We start from the raw sequence: 23,804 nt of genomic DNA on the forward strand, positions 1-23,804 counted from the left end.
TGAATGTAGAATGGAGTACGACTTAGATTGTCAAGAAACTGAAAATTAAAACAAATTGTTATAAACATTTTTACTATGTTGGGTATGTTTAATATTAATGGTGATCAGCTACTTAGAAAGTAAAATCAGTAATAGATAAAAGAAGATAAATTTTGGGAACACATTTAAGTGCAGTGTAAATAAACTTGTAACCCCATTAGAATCACATTATAGTTCTTTGTCATCAATTCTGTATATTCAACGGGGTGTAACTGACTTGAGGGCAGAAAGCTACCTTATTTTTCTTTGGTATCTGCTGTGAATAGCATAGTGTTTGGCATATAGCAAATGTTTATTAGATTGAAATGAATTTACCACTATCAAGAGCATTTGCTTTCAAATCAAGTTTCCCTTGGGCTAGGGCTGAATAACCCTAGGTGAGAATTCTGGTATTTTTCCAGAGGTTCTGAATCTTGACAAACTAGTTCAAAGACAGTCTAACCAGAGGTATTAGCATAAGCAAAGACATAGAGATAAGAAACCAGTGTGTTTGCAAAATGGTGAGTTCTCCAATTTGGCTGATTAGGAATTATCATTGTCAGTGTTAAATTCCAATAATAATATTAGCAGTTACAACTTACTAAGTACTTTTTCCATTAGCATATTACTGTGCTTTGCAATTTATATCCTTCATTTCAATTAACAATCCTATGGCAATAGGTATTACTGCTGTATTAGCTTCCAATTAGGAGACAGAAATCACACAGTAATTTAAACATGGAAAGTAAAATACAAAGAATTAATATAATATTGGATTGACTAATAAGGGGGAAAGAAAGCTAAAGAATTTGCCATAACAAATATAGGCAGAAGCCTCTACTCCTAGGTAAGGACGATACCCAGCACCCAACAATGAAGCAAATCTGGATAATTTCCTCCTATGGGACTGAGATGCAAACTTTTTTGGAAAGGTTGCAGCCATGGCTCACTGTATGGTAAAAGTGGCTGAGGTTTTTCAAAAAAGGCTCATTGAGAATCATTCTCTGGGATGGTCATGAAGCTGTCTCTGGAAAAGTTCTGAGCCTCACAGTGCCCTGAGAAGCCAAGAGGGAAAGCTATTCACAGGTATGACCATCTATGGTCATCACAGGTCATACCTGTGACCATAGATGGTCATATCTTTTGCATAGCTACTTAAGTGCATGCCAAGGAAGTTGCTCGTAGAAAAGTGCTGCATATTGCTTGCCCACAGGTGCTATTGGCTGCCATGTGATATAGGAGCTGGGTACCCCCAAATTCTATGTGCTTCAGGAACCTGGGAGAGAGGCTCACCCTAACCAGGCAGGGAAACCCCTACCACCTCCGGTGTCTCTCCAGCACCCTCTACTGGTAAAGCTTATCATCATGTCCTCTAGAAAAGGAGAAACAATTAACAGTGTCCAGTAGTAGACAATGAAATGCAAATTTGAAACTAAAAACCCATCTTGTTTATTTTTTATAGATTAGGAAATAGAGTGTCAGAGAGATTTTTGTGACTTTCTGAGTCACACAAATGATCAGAAAAGCTTGGAATTCAAACACGTGTCTGTAGTTTTCATTATATGCTGCAGCTCTAGAAGATTCATCTGACAACAGTGTGTGGGAGAGATTGTAGTGGCATTGAGGCTGGGGTAGGAACATCTAATAAATTGTTATAGTGAGCCGTGTAGAAGAAAATGATGATTTCTGAAATATGTAACTACATGGACCTTTCTTGTGTAACTTGTGAATTTTCTTATCTAAGTTAAGCTGGTTAATATAAGAATTCAGTTGCTTTGGGTGTTACGTGGTAAAAAGAGTTGGCAAGAAAATGTTAATAAATTCATTTAAAGGGTATTATTGCATATATATACAAAGAAATAATTTACTATATTTAGATTCACTATATTTAGATTATCCTCAATCTAAAATTTGCATTTCACATGTATCTCTGTCAGAGGAACAGCTCTTACTGGTTTTTAAAGCCTTAAAAGGCCATCTGGTACAGATAATACACCTGATGGGGTGAAGATAGCTCAACATTGGTTTTCCATTCCCTTCAGGAATTTTTAGGCCCTTTTTACCCTTCCCAAAGCCTTTGGAGTCTCCAGGTATGTGCCAAAACACTTACTAGGAATAAAAAACTGTGGGCATCCCCAGCGCAGTTCTGAGTGCCTAACGGTCAGGTTCCCAGGATGAGTTCCTTGGGTGTGTCAAACCCTTGGGAGACCATGTTTCAGATATGAGAACGATCCAAGCAACTCTATATAACCTTTAGTCCACAAATTATATGACTTTCTAAATATAAATCTTTTAGCTCAATTCTCACTTGGAAGAATGCAAGGATTTATAAGAATCTGTGTTCTATTGGGTTTACTACTGCACACTTTCCGTTTTATTAAACTCACTTCTCTCTTAAAACGTAGCCACAGAACTGCTTTTCCTGATTTTTCTTCAACTTTCCCCCTGCCCCACCCCCTTCTGCTTGAGACTAGTGGACAGGATAGTGTAGAGTTTAAGACTGTGTTCTTGGTCCTGAGAATGTGCTATGCAGACCTATAGGTATAGAGAGCATAAGGAGCATAACTGACCATAGGTCCCATATGTGTTCTCAAACCTGTAGCTGTGCTTGCAGTGAGGCACACTTCGTACTGGCTGTTTCTCTTCAATACCTGAGCACAGCAGGGAGATGATGGGAGCTTCAGTCTTGGGAGACAGAGTGATCCTCTGATGGTAACTGATCTTCAGACTCCAACAGCCTTGCCAAACCTTAGACTCCCTGCATCTAAGTCCCTTCTGCCCAATCCATTTTTTCCCTCTTTCACTTCTATAGAGACTTGCGTAGTGGTCTGACAGCTCTCCTGGCCTTTCCTGGGTTTTTCTCTGTTTCTCCATAGGTATTTCCCCAAGTAAACTCTTTGTATTTTTAACCCTGTTTGGTGTCTGCTTCTTGGAGCTCTTGAACTCAGTCATCTATGGAATCAGAAAGTTGGCTCAAACCTGGATTGGCCATTTACTGTCTGTTGGTTACTTAACCTCTGTGTTCTGCAGTTTAGGTATATGTAATATGAAAATAATTATAGTTGCCTACTTCATGGGGTTTAAGAAATAATAAAATTCATATATATATATATATGTATATATATATATATATAAACATTTATATATGTAAACATTTATATATACAAACATATGTAGTATATATTATTATATATAATAAAAATAAATGCTAGTTATTACATTCTTAAATTCCTAGCACAGTTCTCTGAATAGAATCTACATGAGAAAATCTTATATGAGCTGTCAAACATTTTTCAACTCATCTTGTTAGGTACCTCTTGAATTTATACTTGATGCAAAAAAAGAAGAAGTTCCCATATCTAAAGACATTGAAGAATAAAAGCAGAAAATGAGAGGAATATTTATGCTGTCCATATATTGTTTGCACAGTAGTTAGCACAGCAAAAATTTGCACATGCACAACTTAACAGACTCCATTTTGCTGTATTTGGCCACCTTACGTGAGTAATAAGAGACAGTAAATTACAGGAGTCAGTAGGATATCAGTGAAGGCTGAGGATACCCTGCATGTAAATGAGATTTGTGAAGGATAAGAGGAAATGATAAGCAGATATTAAATGAACAATAACAAGATTCTTGTGCATAATCACATTTATAAGTGATATTTACCAAACATATGTGCAAAAATTTATTTTTTTTTTAATTAATGTTGTTATCTGGAATTTTAACATAGACACATTATCTTGGGGCAACTATCCTGGAATGTCATCAACATGATCCAATCCTCTATTATACTTCATCCCTTTACACAATTTTCATATATGTTATCTTAAATAATTCTCACAACCACATGAGAGATAATAGAACAAATAGAACAGTCTTATTTACTATCAGGGTAAATGGATGAATAAGCCTATAATGACCTTGTAGAGGACATTTTGCTCATTTCTCATTTATAGTTCAGTGGGATTCTAGACCTGATGAGGAATTGGGTAACTTCAGTAGCATTCAGAATTTCTAGATCCATTTATATCTCTTGAATACTACATTATTTGGGTCTTACATGGAACCTCTGAGACTTTTCAAGACATGGTGAAACAGAAATCATCCTGGACTTTGTCCAACAAATTGAACTCCACAAGAAAGGTATTTTCTGGTATATTTGTCCAAAGATACTTGATAGTGTGACAAAAATGGTTTCCAAATAGTCAGATCTTATTCAACTATCATCCCTAAAATCTATACCTATTTGGTCTGTCACATGGTTCCCATCAGGATTCAGTCCAAGAATAAGCAGTAAGTGAGCCATATGGATTTTAGCCTCCCCTGGTGAGTGAGAATGTGCTTGATTACACAGCTCAGAGTTCCTACAGAGGAAGGCTGGCACATATGTAACAGATGTAAGCTCCTGCAGGATCCTGCCATACATCTGCCTTGAAAATGAGTTGCAACAGGGCTTTTATTTACATAAGATTGACTGCTTCCCTGGTCTTTGTGGTTCTAATGCAACATTTCTCTAAGACTTTTCAATAAACCCATACTCTTATTTTAATCTTCCCATTCTCCCATTTTGGGTGACAGAAATTAAATATGATAAAGAATGAATACCTGGGAAAGAAACAAATGCCACATAATTACAGCCAAGTTGTCTACTTTTCAATTTTATTGTTTAGTTTTCTTTGAAATTTCAAGATACCGGTATTTTACTTTAGCCAGTTACAGAAGGAAGTTAAAACGGTGTGATTCTGTGCAGAATGATGTTGCCTTGCCCTTGCCCTACAGTTGAGGAGGACTACCAGATAACTTATTTCTTGTTTCTTGAACTTGTTTCATTCTTTTTTCTTCTGAAAGATACTGATCCAATAGCTGGAAAACGTACTTGAGATGATTAACCTGATATTCCTCTTGTCTCTATTTCTCCTAGCAGAAGACACTTTAGTGTATATAAGAAACACCTAAGATTCTTGTTAAAAATGCAATTTCCTGCGTCCCACCTTCAGAAATTTTTGATCTGGTGTGTCCTGGCAGCACCCAAGAATCTGATTTAGTAAGGATACTAGGTGACTGATCCTAGAAAGTTAGCTCACACTTTGAGAAAAACGCTCTGAAAGTGTTTTCTTCTGATGACGATTTAGCAATTGAATCATCTCTCCCAAGGGACTGCTTTGGTCATACATTTATAGTCAGTTGAAGGTTTGATAAGAACAGCTGAAGAGTTCTGAATAGTGTTTAATTGTAAAAAAGCCAATTAGTCTCTCAAAGGACAGAGATAATAAATTATGGATTGTAACTTATTTTAATAGCCATAGATCAAATGGACAGCACAATTAGGTATAAGCAATATAGCTTGATTAACACACTTCAGAACCTGTTGAATCTATCAGTTTTTTTTCCATCCTATGCCCTCTTCCTTGATCTTCATTTTTTTCTTTTTACACACACACACACACACACACACACACACACACACACACACACACAGAAACAAACACATCTTTTCTCTCATTTTTTTGTTGAACCTCCTCAAATTTTTCTTTCACTTCCATCAAGCTGTTATATTTATATCCCCATTCAAATCTATTCCTTTTTTTCTTCCCTCTTTCCAGTAAAGTGTCTTTCCACCCTATATGCACAATGTCCACTGGAAAAACCTCTTCCTGGTAACATTTCAATTAAGTAATACTGTTCAGAATAACATACATGATCAAATGAGATAATTCATGTGGAAATGTTTTGAAAATTTAAGAAGATTTATTAAGCTAAAACATACAAATTTGTTTTGGGTTGAAAAACTAGTACAAATGATATTTGGGATCAAATTCAAGATTGCCTTTACAGAGTGGGAAAAATACCCCTGTGTAAGGATGCTCCAAAGTGAAGCTCTTTGTGTTTCTCCTGGAGGAACAATGAAGTTATATGGTTTCTGTGCCCACATGAAGGAAGGAGGAGAGAAGTTACAGGAGCTCAGAGCTGAGGTCTGAGCTCTTATACCGTGGAAGGAGCAGAGGGAAGAACACACCAGCACTCAAGCGCAATTTAAGAAAATTCTTGATTGTAAGAAAATTTTGCTTAAGGGCTCTCAAAATTCCTGCACTTAGATCTTTATATACTATTTCTGTTTTATTGATTGCAATAGCATTGGCATAAGCATTGGTATAGCATTGTCCTACCTTGTACTGTTTGCCTGCCCTAAGCATACTTCATGAATTAGAAGCAGGATAAATGCTTATTTATTCCCTTTACCAATTTTCAGAACAATGAATGGGTACTCTAGTAATCTCTAAAGATAACCCGTAAGTTTTAAAATACCGTTATGAACTTAATGAAATTTCATTTATATGACATTATTCTCACATTATTATTTTGATGCTGAAACAGTTCCACTTCTGGAGAGTGAAAGCCTGTTTTCAAGTTAACTTCTGTGTGCTTTTGACATAGCAATTTGTTTTTTGTCAAAACAGGGCATCTCAGATATCTCTTACATATTACCAGATCCAGCTAAAATCAGTTGTCTAAGAAGCCTTGGTCCCTTTCAGTATGGAAAGTATAATTATAAATGACATAATCAGGAGGCTTCCTGCCATCTTAACCTCTTGTTAGAAGTGAAAAGAAAAACAGAAAAAGGAATGCCATGATCAAAGGTCAGTAGTTTGTGTAAATACTGTAGGAAAAAAGTTAACCCGAGACTTGAACTTAAAAAAATATCATTTGCAAGTTAGCTTTAATATTTTATTCTAACATTGCTTGTTTTCTTGTATTTTGATTTGGCATTTGTCCTCATTTTGTAGACACTTATGCATTTTGTCCATTTTTCTCTTCCAGTCTCCTAGGTGTTAACTTCATTAACTGAAAAATAAAATTGCCACCATAAGGAAATTAGACGGTCTCAACCTATGATTTTTTTTCTTAGCTGGTTAATCAGTATGCTAAGCAATGTGAGAACGTATATTTGGACTGAAGATCTGGCTCATTAATCATCTACTACCATATTCTCCCTTCTAAGTAGTAAAGCTCTTGTTAATGAAACTGATGGATAGTGAATAACAACTTAATGAGTCCTTCAATTTTGCATTAGTGTGTTAGACAGCAAAGAGTCATATAGAAAACGAAGTGCTTCAGACCTGAAAGAAATTCCTATTTTAGATCTTAGGTGAAGAACTAGAGATCCAAAGAGATTAAGTTATTTCCTCAGTGCCACATAGTTATTATTTAAGAAAAATGGTTTAAAAACTGACTTTGAATGAAATATATTTCCCCCCTTTTGTATCAAAGTTTACTTGGATAAAACCAGATGAATATTTAGCTGTATTTTTAAATATGCTTAAGTGGAAGTAAAACAGTACCTAAGTATTTTTTGTTTTTTGGAATAAGTAATTACAGCCACAGGAAAAAGTGTGTTAAATTATTTATTCTCATCATGAAATTTCTTTTTAAGGAATGCTTAGAAAAGAACAGTATGATTGAGAAAATGTTTATGTCATTAGTTATAAGTCAGTTTCTCACATTTTTGAAAGTTTATTCTGAATTTGAATTATGTACCCTGTCTGAAGGTGATTTTTAATATAGGCTTCCATGTAGTGAAATTCCATTTAGTGTACAAAATTCAAAATAGAAAAGATAAAAAAGTCTAAATCATAGATTGCTTTAAAGATATTTACCTGTATGTTTTTTCTCAAAGACACATAATCCACATTTCTATTAGCAGAAAGCAGACTGAGCTTATTAGAATGGCTTTTAATTTTCAATAAGTGCTTAATCGCCTATAGATGCATCTCTAATTTTTAAGAATATGGTGCTCTCTTAAACATTTGCATAGACATGTATTTATTATCCTTTAATTTAGAGATAATACTATGGTTAGCCTTACCTTTTGTAGAATAAATATGTAATAAGTACAAAATGTGTAACAAATAATGTGTGAAACAATGTGGAAGACATTGTGGCAATAGAGTCCCTGAGCTATAGGACTAGTAAGAAAGAGTGTAATTATCTACCACATGTGTGGTAGAAATGTGGTTTTGCATTCTTTGTATTGGGGTGGATTTCTTCAAATTTTTTTTTTTTTTTGGTATAATTAACATATGGTGTTACATTAGTTTCAGGTGTCCAATATACTGATTTAACAATTCTATATACTTCTCAGTGCTCATTAAGAGAAATGTACACTTAATCCCCTTTATCAATTTCATCCATCTCCTAACCTATCTCCCCTCTGGCAGCCACCAGTTTGTATTTAAGAGTCTGCTTTTTTGTTTGCCTGTTTTCTTTCTTTGTTTCTTTGTTTTGTTTCTTAAATTCCACACATGAGTTAAATCATATGGTATTTGTCTTTTTCTGACTGACTTGTTTCACTTAGTGTTATACCCTTTAGGTCCATACCTGTTGCAAAGAGTAAGATGTCCTTTTTTTTTATATGGCTGAGTAATATCTTATTGTGTGTGTGTGTGTGTGTGTGTGTGTGTGTGTGTGTGTGTGTATACATACATACCACATCTTCTTCCATCCATCTGTTGATGGATACTTGGATTGCTTCCATATCTTGACTATTTTAAATAGTGCTGCAATAAACATAAGGGTGCATATATTTTTCAAATTAGTGTTTTTGTTTTCTTTGGGTAAATACCCGATAGTGGAATTGCTGAATTACATAGTAATTCTATTTTTAATTTTTTGAGGTATCTTCATATTGTTTTGCACAGCAGCTGCACCAGTTTGCAGAGCACGAGGGTTCCATTTTCTCCACATCTTCGCCAACACTTGTTGTTTCTTGTGTTTTTGATTTTAGCCATATGATAAGTGTAAAGCGATAGCTTGGTATGGTTCTAATTTGCATTTCCCTGACAATTAGTGATGTTGAGTATCTTTTCATGTATCTCCTGGCCATCTGTATGTCTTCTTTGATAAAATGTCTCTTCAGGCCCTCTGCCAACTTTTTAATAGGCTATGTGTTTTTTGGGTGTTGAGTTGTATAAGTTCTTTATATATTTTGGATATCAAACCTCTATTGAATATATCATGTACAAATATCTTCTACCATTCAGTAAGTTGCCTTTTTTTTTTTTTTTTTGCTATTCAAAAGCTTTTATTTTGGTGTATTCCCAATAATTTAATTTTGCTTTTGTTTCCCTCACCAAAGGAGACACATCCAGAAAAATGTTTTTAGGGTGGATATAAAAGAAATTACTACCTATATTTTCTTCTAGGAATTTTATGGTTTCAGATCTAACATTTAGGTCTGTAATCCATTTTGAGTTTATTTTTGCATGTGGTGTCTTCAGAAAGTGGTCCAGTTTCATTCTTTTGCATGTAACTGTTCAGTTTTCCCAGCACCATGTCTTGAGGAGACTGTCTTTCCCCCATTGCATCTTCTTGTCTCCTTTGTCATAGATTAATTGGCCATAAAAATGTGGGTTTATTTCTGGACTCTATTCTGTTCTCTTAATATATGTGTCTTTTTTTTTTTTTTTTTTTTGCCAGTACCATACTGTTTTGATGACTCCAGCTTTGTAGTATATCTTGTAATCTGTGATTGTAATACCTCCCACTTTGTTCTTCTTTTTCAAGATTGTTTTGGCTATTTGAGGTCTTTTGTGGTTCCATACAAACTTTAGGATTCTGTGTTATATTTCTGTGTAAAATGCTTTTGGTATTTTGAAGGGATTGTATTAAATCTTTAGATTGCATTTAGAAGTATGAACACTTTAACAATATAGGTTCTCCAATCCATGAACATGGAGTATCTTTCCATTTGTTTCTGTCATCTTGAACTTTCATCACTGTTGTATAGTTTGCAAAGTACAGATCTTTCACTTCCTTGGTTAAATACTTCTAGGTATTTTATTCTTTTTAGTACAATTGTAAATGGGATAGTTTTCTTAATTTCTCTTTCTGCTGCTTCATTATTAGTGTACAGAAATGCAGCATATTTCTGTATTTGACTTTATATCTTGCAATTGTATTCAGTTCATTTATCAGTGCTAGTAGTTGTGTGTGTGTGTGTGCATGTGTAGTGTTTAGGATTTTCTATATATATAGTATCATGTTTTCTGAAAATAATGAAAGTCTTCTTTCTTAACAATTTAGATACCTTTTCTTTATTTTGTCTGAATACTGTGGCTAGGACTTCCAGTACTATGTCAAATAAAAGTAGTGAGAGTAAACATCCTTGTCTTGTTCCTGACTTTAGGGGGAAAGATCTGTTTTTCACCACTGAATATGATGCTAGTTGTGGGTTTTTCATATGTAGCCTTTATTATGTTGAAGTATGTTCTCTCTAAACCTACTTACTTGAGGGTTTTTATCTTGAATTAATGTTGTACATTGTCAAATGCTTTTTCTGCATCTATTGAGATGATCATATGTTTTTTTTTCCTTTGTCTTATTAATGTGATGAATCACAGTGATTAATCTGTGAGTGTTGAACTACTCTTGCACAATAGGAATTAATCCCATTTGGTCATGGTGAATGATTTTTTAAATGTAGTGTTGGATATGTTTTGCTAATTGATAAAACTTTAGCCAGACTAACAAAACAAAACAAAACAAAACAAAACAAAACAAAAAGATGTTTCAAAATAAAAGATGGAGAAAAAATAATAACCAAACCATAGAAATACAAAGGATTATAAGAGAGTATTATGAAAAAGTATAAGCAAACAAATTAGACATCCTAGAAGAAATAGACAAATTCCTAGAAACATCAAACCTTTCATAACTGAATCAAGAAGAAATGTAAAATTCAAACAGATTGATTGCTAGCAATGAAATTAAATCAGTAATCAAAAAACTCCCAACAAACAAGAGTCCAGACCAGATGGCCTTACAGGTGAATTCTATCAAGCACCTAAAGATGAGTTAATACCTATTCTTCTCAAACCTTTCCAAATAATAGAAAAGAAGGGAAAGATTTAAAATTCATTCTGTGAGGCCAGCATTATCCTGACAACAAAAACCGGATAAAGACACTACATAATAGAGAAAGCTATAGGCCAATATCTCTAATGAACATAGGTGCAAAAATCCTCAACAAAATTTAGATTTCTTCAATTTTTGAATGGACATTTGCCCTGTGATTTTCTGTGATAAATAGAATGACATGGAAGTGATATTGCGTGGGTTCTGCCTTTCTGCTCTTAGAATGCTGCCCTGAGGTTATCATGTAAGGAAGCTGGCATTACCTATTAGAGGATGAGATGCCACAAGACAAAGAACCAAGGTGCCCCAGTGGATGGAAAGCACAAACTGCCAGACATGAGCTGGATACAAGTAAGGCTGCAACAGAACCCTAAATAGGTTTAATATTTGGGACTAGGTGATGGATAGAGGCAAGGAGACTCCCAGGAGAGGCTAGAAAGGAAATAAAGGAACAGTTGGAAGCTGGAGAAAGAATGATCTATGTCACAAGTGGCTGAACAGTTGTCAAAACTATCACTTATAATTCAAAAGATAGCTGTTGTACTAAATACCTTTTGAGTTTTGACTAAGGGGATCTCTAGACAGATCCTGAAGGTGCCAATTATATTTTCATAGCTATTTAGGATTTGGTATGGGAAATTATAGATGAACTACAGAAGAAACTGTTTTATTTGAAAGCCAATTTTTTTAAAAATAGAAGATTCTAGGATTGCTATTCAAGAACATTCGTGTTGAATTGGTAAGAAGACTACCAACTTGGATTTACCCTTTAGGAGTTAAGTCATTTAAAAAAGAAAAGAGGTCTTTGGAAAGCAGCAAGCAGGCCATAATAACTACTTAATTACATAGGCTGTAGAAAAGAAAAGCATCTTAGAAGAACCAGGAATGCAGAGAAGGCACCAAGAACTTTGGAGAAAAATGGATTAAAGAACCAGTCTTAGGGAGTTCATAGGGGCCATGATCAAATAATATTCCCTAATTTTCAGAGTTACAGCAAATAGCAGTAAGTGACAGGCTGGATTTCAGAATTATGCTGCATCAGTAAATTCCATGTGTTCCCATTCACATTGAGGTTATGTGTTCGCAGTATTTTTATTGAGGTTATTCTGTCTCCATTTTACAATGTTTGCTAGATGAATGGATGGATGTTTGGGGGAGGCAGTAGTGGTACATAGCCTTCATCTTAGCTTACAGATCTCGGGGAAAAATGCAGATAATTCAGGAATGGACTTTGAGGTCAGTAAGCTACAGGTAATACTTATAGGGGTCTTGAGAACAAATTAAAGTATTTTATATGGGGGAGGATTATAAGTAATTATACAACCAGAGGATGGATTGTGATAGATTTAGTCAGGCTATAAGTCCTTTTTAGTTTCTCCAACCAAGAAATAGTCTCTTTTACCATTCATTGAATCACAGGTGGCTTTGTGACTTGCTGTTTCTAAAAAAATGTGGCTGATAAAATGTGATAAAAATGTGTGATCTCCAGAGCCTAGGCCTCAAGATATCTTGCAGTGTCCTTTTTGTCACCTTGGAATGCTGCTCTGAGGCCATAATATTACTAAGTCAGTCTAGCCTGCAGAAAGATGGAGGGATGTCTTGAAGGAAAAAAAATGGTTTACCTTTTGGTAGCAGTACAAACTACCAGACATAAGTGAGGCCATTTGGGACCTTCCTGCTGAGCTCACCTTCCACGTGAGCACAGTTATATAAATGAGAACAGGCAAATTCAGCAAAGGAAACTCCTAGACACGGTTCAGAAACAGGAAAAATAATAAGTTACTGTTGTTATCCACTAAGGTTTGATGTGAGCTTCTTACAAAAAGGCATTTAACTGGAAACAAGACATGATGTTATATAAAAGAGAAGGAAAGATATTTTATGTAAGGAAGGACCACATTCAGTTTAGGAGAAATATGAAAATGTTCATGAAGAATGTGCTATTTGAGGTTTATATTTGAATATGTGTCTGAAAGATAAATTGGGGACATGGTGTAGAAGAATTTGAAAGCCACAGTGTGGTATTTATACTCTGAAAGCAATGGGAAGTTGGCATTGTTTGTTTAGGAGAGTAGCTTAAATCCACTGCATAGCCAGTAACCAAGAGTGGAACTAGAACATTAAAGGTACCTCTTGAATCATTGTTCAATGAATGTTCAGAAGTTTTTTCTAATCTCTTAGATGTTACAACACATTGACGTTCTTAATGCCAGTTTAGTCCATTGTGAGAATGTATCAGGATGTGTTAGGAAAAAAGCACTTTAATGTTCCTCAAAGGGCCTGAGAACAGAAGTGAACAAAATGTCTTTGTATTGAATATAGTCTTGAATATATTGGCATGCTGCAAACCTATATGGATATATTTTAAACAGATAAAGGAAAAAGGCTGGAGTAAGAGTAAACAAGATGACCTTTCTGGCAAAATGTGCCACTATTTTATGCATGGTCACAGGGTACTTTATGACACATAGCATTCATGTGGAAAACATTTGCCCTCTTGATCGTTTGGATTAATTTGTACCATAAATGCATCTTTTCCCATCCTGTTCCCAGATTCATGGGCTTGATATATGGCACTATTTAGGTCTTTATTTTTCCTCTTAACTTGCCCTGAGGGAGTCTTCCAGTGTGACCATACTGATTGATGACCACCCTCCCAGTGACTAACTCCACAGAGTGTATGTATGTACAGCTTTATGGCTCATGGAACTCTAGGAACATTTCCAGTCACTTTCTTTTTGTTTCCCCTTGTTTCTAGCTCTCTTTCAAAGAAGCTTGTACTTACTCTCTTACTTTATTTGACTTTGTCTCAGAGAGAACCACTCTTGAGTCCTGATTTCAGATACTGCATCCTGGTCTTGACTTTTGCCTGTGCCAGTCAGGAGGCACGTGACATGAGCTTATTTGTACTGTTATCTATCACTGGCTCCATCTCCTGCCCCTGGCTCTCATTGTCATAACTTCTTCAGCAGAGTTGTGTATAACAGAGAGGCTCAATAATATTTCAGGTTTTTTTTTTCATGATGAGCTTTTATATTGCTGTGTAAATACATTATATTTTCTCTGTATTATAATTGGCTGCACTTTAGATATGTGTAGTGTCAAACTGCTGAATTTGCTGAATTGTCCGTGATTACTTTTACCAATTAGATTATTTATTTCCTTGTGCTTGATTCTGTTTCCTAGCTGCTAAAACTTTCCTTCTCATTGTCATGTTCCTCACTAATTAAAGACACAATGGGTGCTTTTCCACATCAGTTATGAGTAACCTAAAACAAGGAGGAAAAGCTTTGGGCTTGAACTGAGTCCCAGGAACATAACAGCTAAAATCCAAGTTTCTTTCACACTTTACTCTCTTCCTCCTTCCCTCCCTTCATTCTCCACTTTCCTTTTTCTCCCTAAAATAATGTTAACTTCTCCTTGTCTAAGTTATATGGGTCCACCAAAAAACATTTTGAGAAATAATAAAAAGTATGGAGAAAAACCTCCTCATTAATTTTTTTTTTCCTTGAAAGACCACCAAACTCTGTTTTTTGGAAAAGACTCTTGGTGCCTGGAGCCCAATACTAAGACATAGTCTCTCTTTGACAGTCAGTGTTGTCCAATAGTTTTTTTTCTGGCCTATAAAGATGATGATGATGATGATGATGATGATGATGGTACCACTACTTATTGTACTCTTATTATACATAAATTAATTTAATCTTATTTCCATCTATGTTGAGTAGTTGAACCATCACCACTTTTTAAAATTTTTTTTTAACGTTTATTTATTATCGAGAGACAGAAAGACACAGAGCATGAGCAGGGTGGGGCAGAGAGAGGGGGAAGCAGAATTTGAAGCAGGCTCCAGGCTCTGAGTGTCAGCACAGAGCCCAACACAGGGCTCCAGCTCACAAACCACAAGATCATGACCTGAGCCAAAGTCTGACACTTAACCCACTGAGCCACGCAGGCGCTCCAAATCATCACCATTTCTTTCTAAAATTTCCTTTGACATACAGAAAAGCCAAAGCCTCCATTTTTAGAATCCCTCTCCCTGTATGTTCCTGGTTGGTCTATGCCAATAAGAAGCATTTTTATTTCACTAGGAAAGCAGAAGGAAGGCGAGGCCATTATTCTCAGAAAGCAGTGTCAGACAGATGCTGTGCAGATGAGACACTGATTGATATGGGCTTCCTGGCCAGTTCCTGGGGACCACCCTCTCACTGCTGCAGAAAGAAAAAGTCAATGGGAGCTTCCATATATTTGCAGGAGTTGGAGCAGCTAATGCATATCAGTGCTCCAGGCTGAGATAATCAGGGTGGCTTCTCTGACCTTCACTCCCCAACTCTTCGAATTTGTGGGTAGTTCTCTCATTCTTTGTATCAAATCTTTCATGCTTAGAACACATGAAGTGGTTTCTCTTGTTCCGGGAATCCCTGACCAGTAAAAATAAATTCTTTAAGTTTGGTTGATATTCATATTCTTCAGTTAAGAAAACAGGTTTTGTGAGTCATATAACTTGAACTAGTAAGTGAAAGAAGAAAATGAGTCCAGAAGTCTATCTTTGAGTATATATAAATCACTTGTTCTTTTGCTTATCAGGCCTTCCTATGCTCACTTCCAGCAATGCTGCCTCCTCTATCCCTTCATGTCCTGTGGCTACAGCCTGTCCGAATACCCATGTCAGCCATCACTGTTCTGTAATATGAGCCCCATAATACTCTCAGAGTAGATTTTATCCTCCAGTTTTCATGTTCTTTCCTTTTAAATAAAGAGTCAAAATCAAAGGTAAATTTGTGTTTCTTATTTTATCATGTCTCTTAGGAATTTTTTTCATTCTCTCTATACCTTTTTAGTAGAGTTTATTGACCTTCTGACCTGATGAGATACTTACAAACATTTTTCAGCTCTACATTGGGATAATGACCTTAAAATCTAAAGATGCTGCTTTGGAATCTCATCTTGTAACCTTCTGTGTTACTAATTATTCAGGGTAAATAGTCTGTATATTTACAGTGAGCAGTTTAACTCTAGCATAAATCCAGCATCGTTTGTTAATTTTAGAAGTCAAACATCAAAGTTATCCAATTTTTCTTGTCAAAGATTTAAATTATATGACAGCTGAAAATTAATTGCTAAATATATCAGTAACTTCATTTTTCTTAAAAGATAAGTGATTCCTGAAAAAAAAATATGGAACAGAGTTTCAGTATGTCTTGCTTTATTTCATGGGGATTTCCAATTAAATGAATGCTTTTGCTATCAATTATCATGGGAAGATAAGTTAAATCCACTCAATTAAACAGTCACTTTTGAAGATTCTGGGCCTGACTTTGACCCATCTTAATGTTAATTTAGCCTCCTTTCAAAGGGAAGTGAATGATTTACCTAAGGATTTCTGTTCATTAGTATTAATTAGTGAATTCATTCGACTATGTCAAGAGGAGATAAGAGATAATTTGAAGGGGAAAAGCAGTACCTTTTGATGGACTATGATAATCATTAATTTATCTCTATTCATTTTATATTGCCATGGAAAGATACAAATGCTTTTGCCTATTGTCCTCTTTAAAATTCTGTTTTTACACCTGCCACTATAGCAAGTTCTATATGGACTATAAAGTGCTCAGTTTCATTGCATGGACTTACTGACTTTTGTAGTCATCAGATTTCAAATATTTTCTATCATCTCCCCTCATGTATTCCTTCATTCCAGACTCTTACAGAGGCTCTGTTGCAGGTGCTAGGTATACCCTACCCATAAATCAGTCAAAAAGTCAATACATACCTATATACCTAGACAAATACATAATGACCACTAAAGAGGTTCTTGACATAAGAAACTCAGAGTGAAGGCTGGGACAAACATGCAAAGTAATTATAATAAAACTAGGAAATTTTGAAACAGAAATATGATTAAAGTGGGTTATCACAGAAGAGGAGTTAACAAAATTTGTTTTAATTGTCCAGGAAAGCCACACTGGATGGCTGATATATTAGCTGGGGCTTAAGCCATATGAGCAGTTCTTAGGCAAAAAAGTGGAGCATGGGTTGATAATGGAGTAAGGAATCCTAAAGGAGGGAACAGTATAGATACTCTGGTTAAAGAATAATAACAAAAATAAGATAGTAATTACTTTCATATTTAATGTTTGTAGTCAAATTTAATTTAAAACTTCCCATTTTATATCTACTCTCTTATTTTAGGCTTACAGCACTCATCATGTACTGGATGCCACATAAATATAGCTTCAACAACTTCTTGGCTGTTACATAATTCCAAGTTCTTTAGTTTAAGCTAAGGTAAATAATGACTATATTAAAAACTTAGTATTTTTATATAAGTTTTATATTAAAAACTTAGTATTTATTTTAGTATTTACCATGGATTTAATTTGGGGATTATAGCCTCTCCAAAGAGACCTTATCAGTGATGCTTTCTAAGAGTTAGCAAGAGCATTAAAACAGATAAACAACAACAACAACAACAACAACAACAACAACAACAAACAAACTAGCTCAGTTGTTTCTCATAAAAAAACAACCAGTGTATTTAAAGATTAGGCAAGAAATTTATTGGATTGGTGTGGAGGATGTATTACTTCAGAAGGGGTGTGCATTAGTAAAGTCTTAAGGAACCTTGGTCAACTCTGACCCTAGTCTTTTTAATACATGAAATCTCTGCGGCATAATGGGCTAAGGTTGCTTCCTCCTCAGATCCATGAGGACTTAGAATATGTAGGTTCTGGTACTGATTCTGGCACTTGCTAGAAACATGGCTAATAAACTTCTTGGAAGTGCTGTAGTTTCCCCTTCTTGTTGCATGGGATGATGCCATTCTGCAAAAATAAAATAATACATATAGGAAAGAGCTATGTAAACTACAAAGTACTTTATCAACTCCCTAGACATTGCCAGATATTTTGGACTCCTGAGTATGCACATTGTGGAAGGCACCATTTGGGAACAGATGAAGGAACCACATCATGCATGGAGTCATTTAGACAATGTCAGGGCACGACCAAGACTTCTATCCAATGTCTCTTCAGGATTCTCTATGCTATACCATGTTGAGTTTTTCTGTGAGTTTGTGTTGGAGAAATGGACTTAGAATATTGCTGTGTTGGCAGTTTTGCCACTAAAAATGACTACTTAGAAAAAGTGTATTTGTGGTCCATCTGCTTTCATTGTGGGAGCTGTAAATGTAGGAGATACATTACTTCCATTAATCTGTGCTTCTGAGTGCATTTCTTTTAAAATTCTTAGAAGTATCTGTCATTTTATACTTAATACTGTACTAATTCATACTAATGACTTGAAAATTCCCAAGAGATAACTAAATTGTGCAAATGAGTAGCAATGAACATTAAAAGGCAACATTATAAAATCAGGAATGTGGAATCCTGAGATGTACTTTATTTATTTTGACAAGGGCAGTTTACTTTCGGTAACTCATAATAAAGTACTGCTGTAGAATAGTAAATGTACTAAAGTTGTTTTATTAAAGTAATAAAGCCTGAATGGGAGTCCTTACTAAAGCCCACCACCATTAAATTCTTACAAAATACTGTAAATATGCCAGGTTATTGTGTTTTTTATTTTCTGTGTAAAATTCTATTTAAAAATGTGGAGTTTCCAGAAAACATGAGTTTGAAGGCTCCTCTTTCTTCCTGCACTTGTTTTTGGAATGAAGACATTTTTCTAATTACCTGAACAATTCCAAACATTCATTTTCAATTGTTTAGAATACTTCATTAATAAGACAAAGATCATGACCAAGCTCACAGAAAAGCTCAATGCTGAGAGTATGTGCTTGATCCTCACTGACTTTTGCAAATACAGAGCAGAGGCACAAGAAACAATGAAGTCAATGGGTGGATTCAAGGAGGTACACCTATACTGTGTGCAAGTCTAGCCACTGAGCTCTTCCTGGTTGATTTTGCCTAATCATGGAGTTTGTGTCCATTCACTCAATTTTACTGTGGTCATATTTTTCAAAGTTAGATATGATACATTTTGTCTCTTCTGGGTTCTTTCTGGGCCCATGATATATAGAGCTCTGTAATACGTGCTGTTAATCATAAGAAATTTGATCAGTTTTATGAATCATGGCTAAGGGGAAGCAGAACCATATTTTTAAACTTGGTTTGTAAATGTTTGTCTTCCTGTAAGTTGTGGTATAAGATGAAACTAGTGACCCATCTTCTCTAGAGAGAAGAGAAGAAGCAGTCATGGTACATGTGAAAAAGACATGGAATTGTCATTGTTGCTTATATTTTTATTAAAGAACCATATGGATGAGTTTGAAAGGCTTAATAAAACCCATTGCCACTTCTGGAAAAGTAACCGAAAGTGCTATTGACTGGCTGTTGTGTCCTTTATTCTGGATAATCAATAGCTCTTTCGTTAATAGTGTGGAACCTGAAGCCATACATAACTGATTTCTGTACTCTTTTCATACACTTCAGTCTTGCTTAAAGTCATGTTAAGCTGAATTGTGTTCTATCATTTTTTGTTGACTGAAAATCCAGTTTGTATAAATAGGATTATTGTTAGTTATTCAAAACTTCTAATAGGCTATAACCCATACAAAACAAATAAAAATAGCAAGTCCATGGTATATTTTCTCCTTTTATTCAATTTTCTTTGTTGGCATGTTATGTAATGAAATGGTATGAATAGTAATATGTAGTTTGTTTGTGGTACTTTTTTTAATAACTAATTTTATTCAGTCTCTTTTTATTAAGTGAATGTGCTGATCACCTGCTAGCTGAAGTTCACCAAGTTACAAAGACATTTCTAACATAAAAGTATAACAAGAAAGCATGAAATGCAGTGAAATTATATTGTTATTATATTTTTCCTCCATTTCTTGCTCCTCCTTGGCCTCATTGTGTATTATGAATTCAAAAGTGGAGGCAAATTGGTGGTTTGTGAATTTTCTAGAACCTACAGAAAAAAACTGCAACCTTGTTTTTAGAGTATGAAGTAATACAGTGTGGCCAAAGTTAGAAATGCTAATCCATGTGAAAACAAAGTTCCAAGGTCAGCTCAGAGTTAAAATATATAGGATAAGTGACAGGGTCTGAAGCATTCTTGTAGATAGTGGTTTTTAGGAATCTCACAGGCTCAGAGTTGTCTGATACATCTCAGTGTGAGTCAGAATTTTCCCTCTGCAAATATCCTATTTAAATTTTCCACCCCTTACTATCATAGTGTATACAATCCAAGAGGTCTGATTTCAAATTTTAGTGTCATAGTTTACTATTTATGTGACTTTGGACACTTTAATTAACCTTTTGAGTCTCAGTTTCCATATTACGTGGGTGGAGTTAATAATTACTCATTTTTCTTAAAAATGTGATGAGGATTATATGGTATAATACAGATGATATTTTTAACTTAGATGTGGTCATATTTTAAGTGCTTTTAAAGTCCATACATTGAGGAGGAAATGTATTGTTCATTCATCTAGTCCTTTACCCAAACCATCAACCACCTTGGTAGGTCTGTATTGTAGTCTGGTAGTTTTGTAGGTATGAGAGATATCTGGGCTGTCTCAGTGAATGCCTTAGCGAAGCTGGGTGGTTACTAGAGACAAGGTGTAAACAAGCTATTTTAATACAGTGATACAGGTGCTGTATGAAATACATATAAAATGTCAATGTGACCACAGGAAGAAGAAAATATCAGCTGAAGTATAAACAAGCAATACAGAAAACTTAACTGGAAGGATGGTTCTTAACTTGAGTCTAGAATACTAAGAGGAATAAAACAGGTGGACAAAGAATTGGGGTATCCCAGACATTCCTTACAAAAAAAATGTCAAATTCTACTAATCCTAAAACTGCATGGAGCTTGGAGAATGGTGAGAAATTTTGAAATGGCCAGAAGAAATCTGTTGGACAGGTATAACTTTATAAATGTATAATTTACAATATTTCTATTTTTAGCAAGATTTAAGTAAACAGCAAAGAAATCAACTTCTCTCAAACTTTTAACCAGGTCTAATTTTTAGCTGGTATGAAGCTGTTTATTTCTTCTGCTTATGAGGAATTGCAGTAAGATAGACACAAACTGCTACAATTATTTCTTTTTTTATGTAAATAAAAATTATAATACTTGTCACCCTGGGTGGGAGCTGTATTCCAAGAAAATATTTAGTGAATGCACTTTCTCTTTGGCCATGGCAGTAAAAGGCATGTTGGCAGAGGGCATGGTTTCTGTATTTGATCATATACTTCACAAAAGAAACTATTTGCTTTCTTTAACTTAGAGTTTCCACAATGGAATTTATATAATCCTTGTTTTTAATGAAAAAAAAAATGTTATCCTGTATTCCACACTGAGGTGATAGGTTCAGCAATAATAGTTGCTGTGTAAAGTGGTAAGTCCTTTCCTATGTTTGTTTCTTTCTAACACCAGGTTATGCCGTCTAGTTAAAATTTTACTAAGGCTGTAATTCAATAAGTCTTGTTTGTTAACAAGACTATGTTAATTGTATCCATTGTTGTATGTGTATGTGAGAGAGAGGACGTATTTTCTCTCACTAATGTACTTTTACATAAGAAAAGATTAAAACCCCTTTTCTTAAAAATATTCAACTAAACATTTTCTTTAAAAAGTAAAAAAAAAGGTAAAACAAATAAAAAGTATACAACCCAAATTCCAGTTCTGTGTGTTGAAAACTTTGAATTGAATCATGTAGTGTGCAATATTGAGGACTATCTAAAATTATAGATGTGTTGTACTGCTGATTCTGAGTAAACCCGGTGCAAATTATTCAACTTTTAATTTTCTAATTCTTTGAAATAAGTTTTGGCTTGCATACATCAAGGTATGTTATATAGAGCAATTACGTATATATTCCATTAAGAAAGACATATCAAGGAGTGTCTGGGTCACTCAGTTAAGCATCTCACTCTTGGTGTCCGCTCGAGTCATAATCTCATGGTTTGTGAGTTTAAGCCCCACATTGGGCTCTGTGCTGACAGTTTGGAGCCTGCTTGGGATTCTCTCCCTTTCTCTCCCTCTCTCTCTCTGAAAATAAATAAACAAACTTAAAAAATAATGGGGCACCTGGGTGGCTCAGTCGGTTAAGCGTCCAACTCTTGATTTTGGCTCAGGTCATGATCTCACAGTTTGTGAGTTTGAGTCCTGCATTGGGCTCTGTGCTGACAGTGTGGAACCTGCTTGGGATTCTCTGTTTCCCTCTCTCTCTGCCCCTCCCATGCTCATGCTCTCTCTCTCCCTCTCAAAATAAATAAACTTAAAAAAAAAAAGGAAGACATATCCAAACTAAGCTTGTATTAAGTTCCCAGGACCAACATTAGCATCCTGAGGATGTGTTAGAAATGCAGAACACTGGGCACCACCCCCAAAGTACTTAATCAATATCAGCTTTTTAACAAGATCTCCAGGTGAGTCATTGTACATTAAATTTAAGAAGCACCATTGTAACTGCACCATTATTAAATAACAGTGTGGAGCACAAAGTTAAAATTCCTGATGAAATGCACAAACCTTTTACCTGTCTATTACTGATACACCAAAGTTTCAAAGAACTTCTGGGATAATCCTTTGGTACATGAAAGAATTTATAAAGTCTATGATGGCAGAATAGTATTTTGAGATAGTAAACTATTTCTACTTTTTCACTGTTTTATTCCTGTAGTTTCTCCTTTCCCATAACTCCCCTTCAAACAGCAAATAGACACTATGTTCACTTGCCTTACAGGAGCTATATGGTGTGGTACAAAGCAGAAATTGTATGAATGATCATGGTTTCCCAAAGGCAAAGCCCTTAGACAAGAGGTTTCAAAATTATGCTCTTCAGATTAAAAGCATACCACAGATGTGTTTTGTTAGTAAAACACTTGTTTATTTTAGTTTTTAATGCAGAAGTATGTGGTCAAAAGGATACTTTTCTTCTTGCCTCCATTGCCAAGAAGAGGGTTGGGAGCTCCTTAAAAAGTCAAGGCTAAACTTCCCTATTAAACTAGCCATACCTAATGCTCATATAGCACTTATTATGTGCAAGGGATTGTTTTAAGTAGGCTTCTTTGAGGGAGTTAGCCACACAAATGTCTGGGGAAAGGTGTTCTAAATGTAGGAAACAGCTACTATGCAGTCTCCAACATGGCAGCATGCCCATCCAGTGCTGGTCAAGTAGGCTTGTGTGGCTACACCAGAGTAATCCAAGAAGAAAGCAAAAGAAAACTGGATCAGAGAAGTCACAGGGACCTTCACTGGTTTAGGCCATTGGAGAACCATGTCTTACACACAGAGTAAGGCAGGACATATTTCAGGGCTAACTCTGCTCTTCATAGTGTTTGTTCTGTACTTTATTTATTTATTTATTTATTTATTTATTTATTTATTTATTTATTTTTATTTTTCCAATATATGAAGTTTATTGTCAAATTGGTTTCCATACAACACCCAGTGCTCATCTCAAAAGGTGCCCTCTTCAATACCCATCACCCACCCTCCCCTCCCTCCCACCCCCATCAACCCTCAGTTTGTTATCAGTTTTTGAGTCTCCTATGCTTTGGCTCTCTTCCACTCTAACCTCTTTTTTTTTTTCCTTCCCCTCCCCCCATGGGTTTCTGTTAAGTTTCTCAGGATCCACATAAGAGTGAAACCATATGATATCTGTCCTTCTCTGTATGGCTTATTTCACTTAGCATAACACTCTCCAGTTCCATCCATGTTGCTACAAAGGGCCATATTTCATTCTTTCTCATTGCCAAGTAGTACTCCATTTTGTATATAAACCACAATTTTTTTATCCATTCATCAGTTGATGGACATTTAGGCTCTTTCCATAATTTGGCTATTGTTGAGAGTGCTGCTATAAACATTGGGGTACAAGTGCCCCTATGCAT

General features: G+C 35.3%; 1 long non-coding RNA gene across 2 annotated transcripts in view; it reads right to left on the reverse strand.

Moving 5' to 3' along the window:
• Positions 1-6,767: 6,767 nt before the first annotated feature.
• Positions 6,768-23,804, reverse strand: part of LOC122201084 — a 43,287-nt gene continuing 26,250 nt past the window's right edge. The window contains exon 4 of one of the 2 annotated variants that reach the window (XR_006194070.1): positions 6,768-6,864. This is a non-coding gene — a long non-coding RNA (uncharacterized LOC122201084). Of the gene's footprint in view, positions 6,865-17,516; positions 17,757-23,804 lie in introns of those variants that run through there. The other variant, XR_006194072.1, reaches the window with a different exon arrangement.

The sequence above is a fragment of the Panthera leo genome, chromosome A1 (assembly GCF_018350215.1).
Source record: "Panthera leo isolate Ple1 chromosome A1, P.leo_Ple1_pat1.1, whole genome shotgun sequence".
Lineage (NCBI taxonomy): Eukaryota > Metazoa > Chordata > Mammalia > Carnivora > Felidae > Panthera > Panthera leo.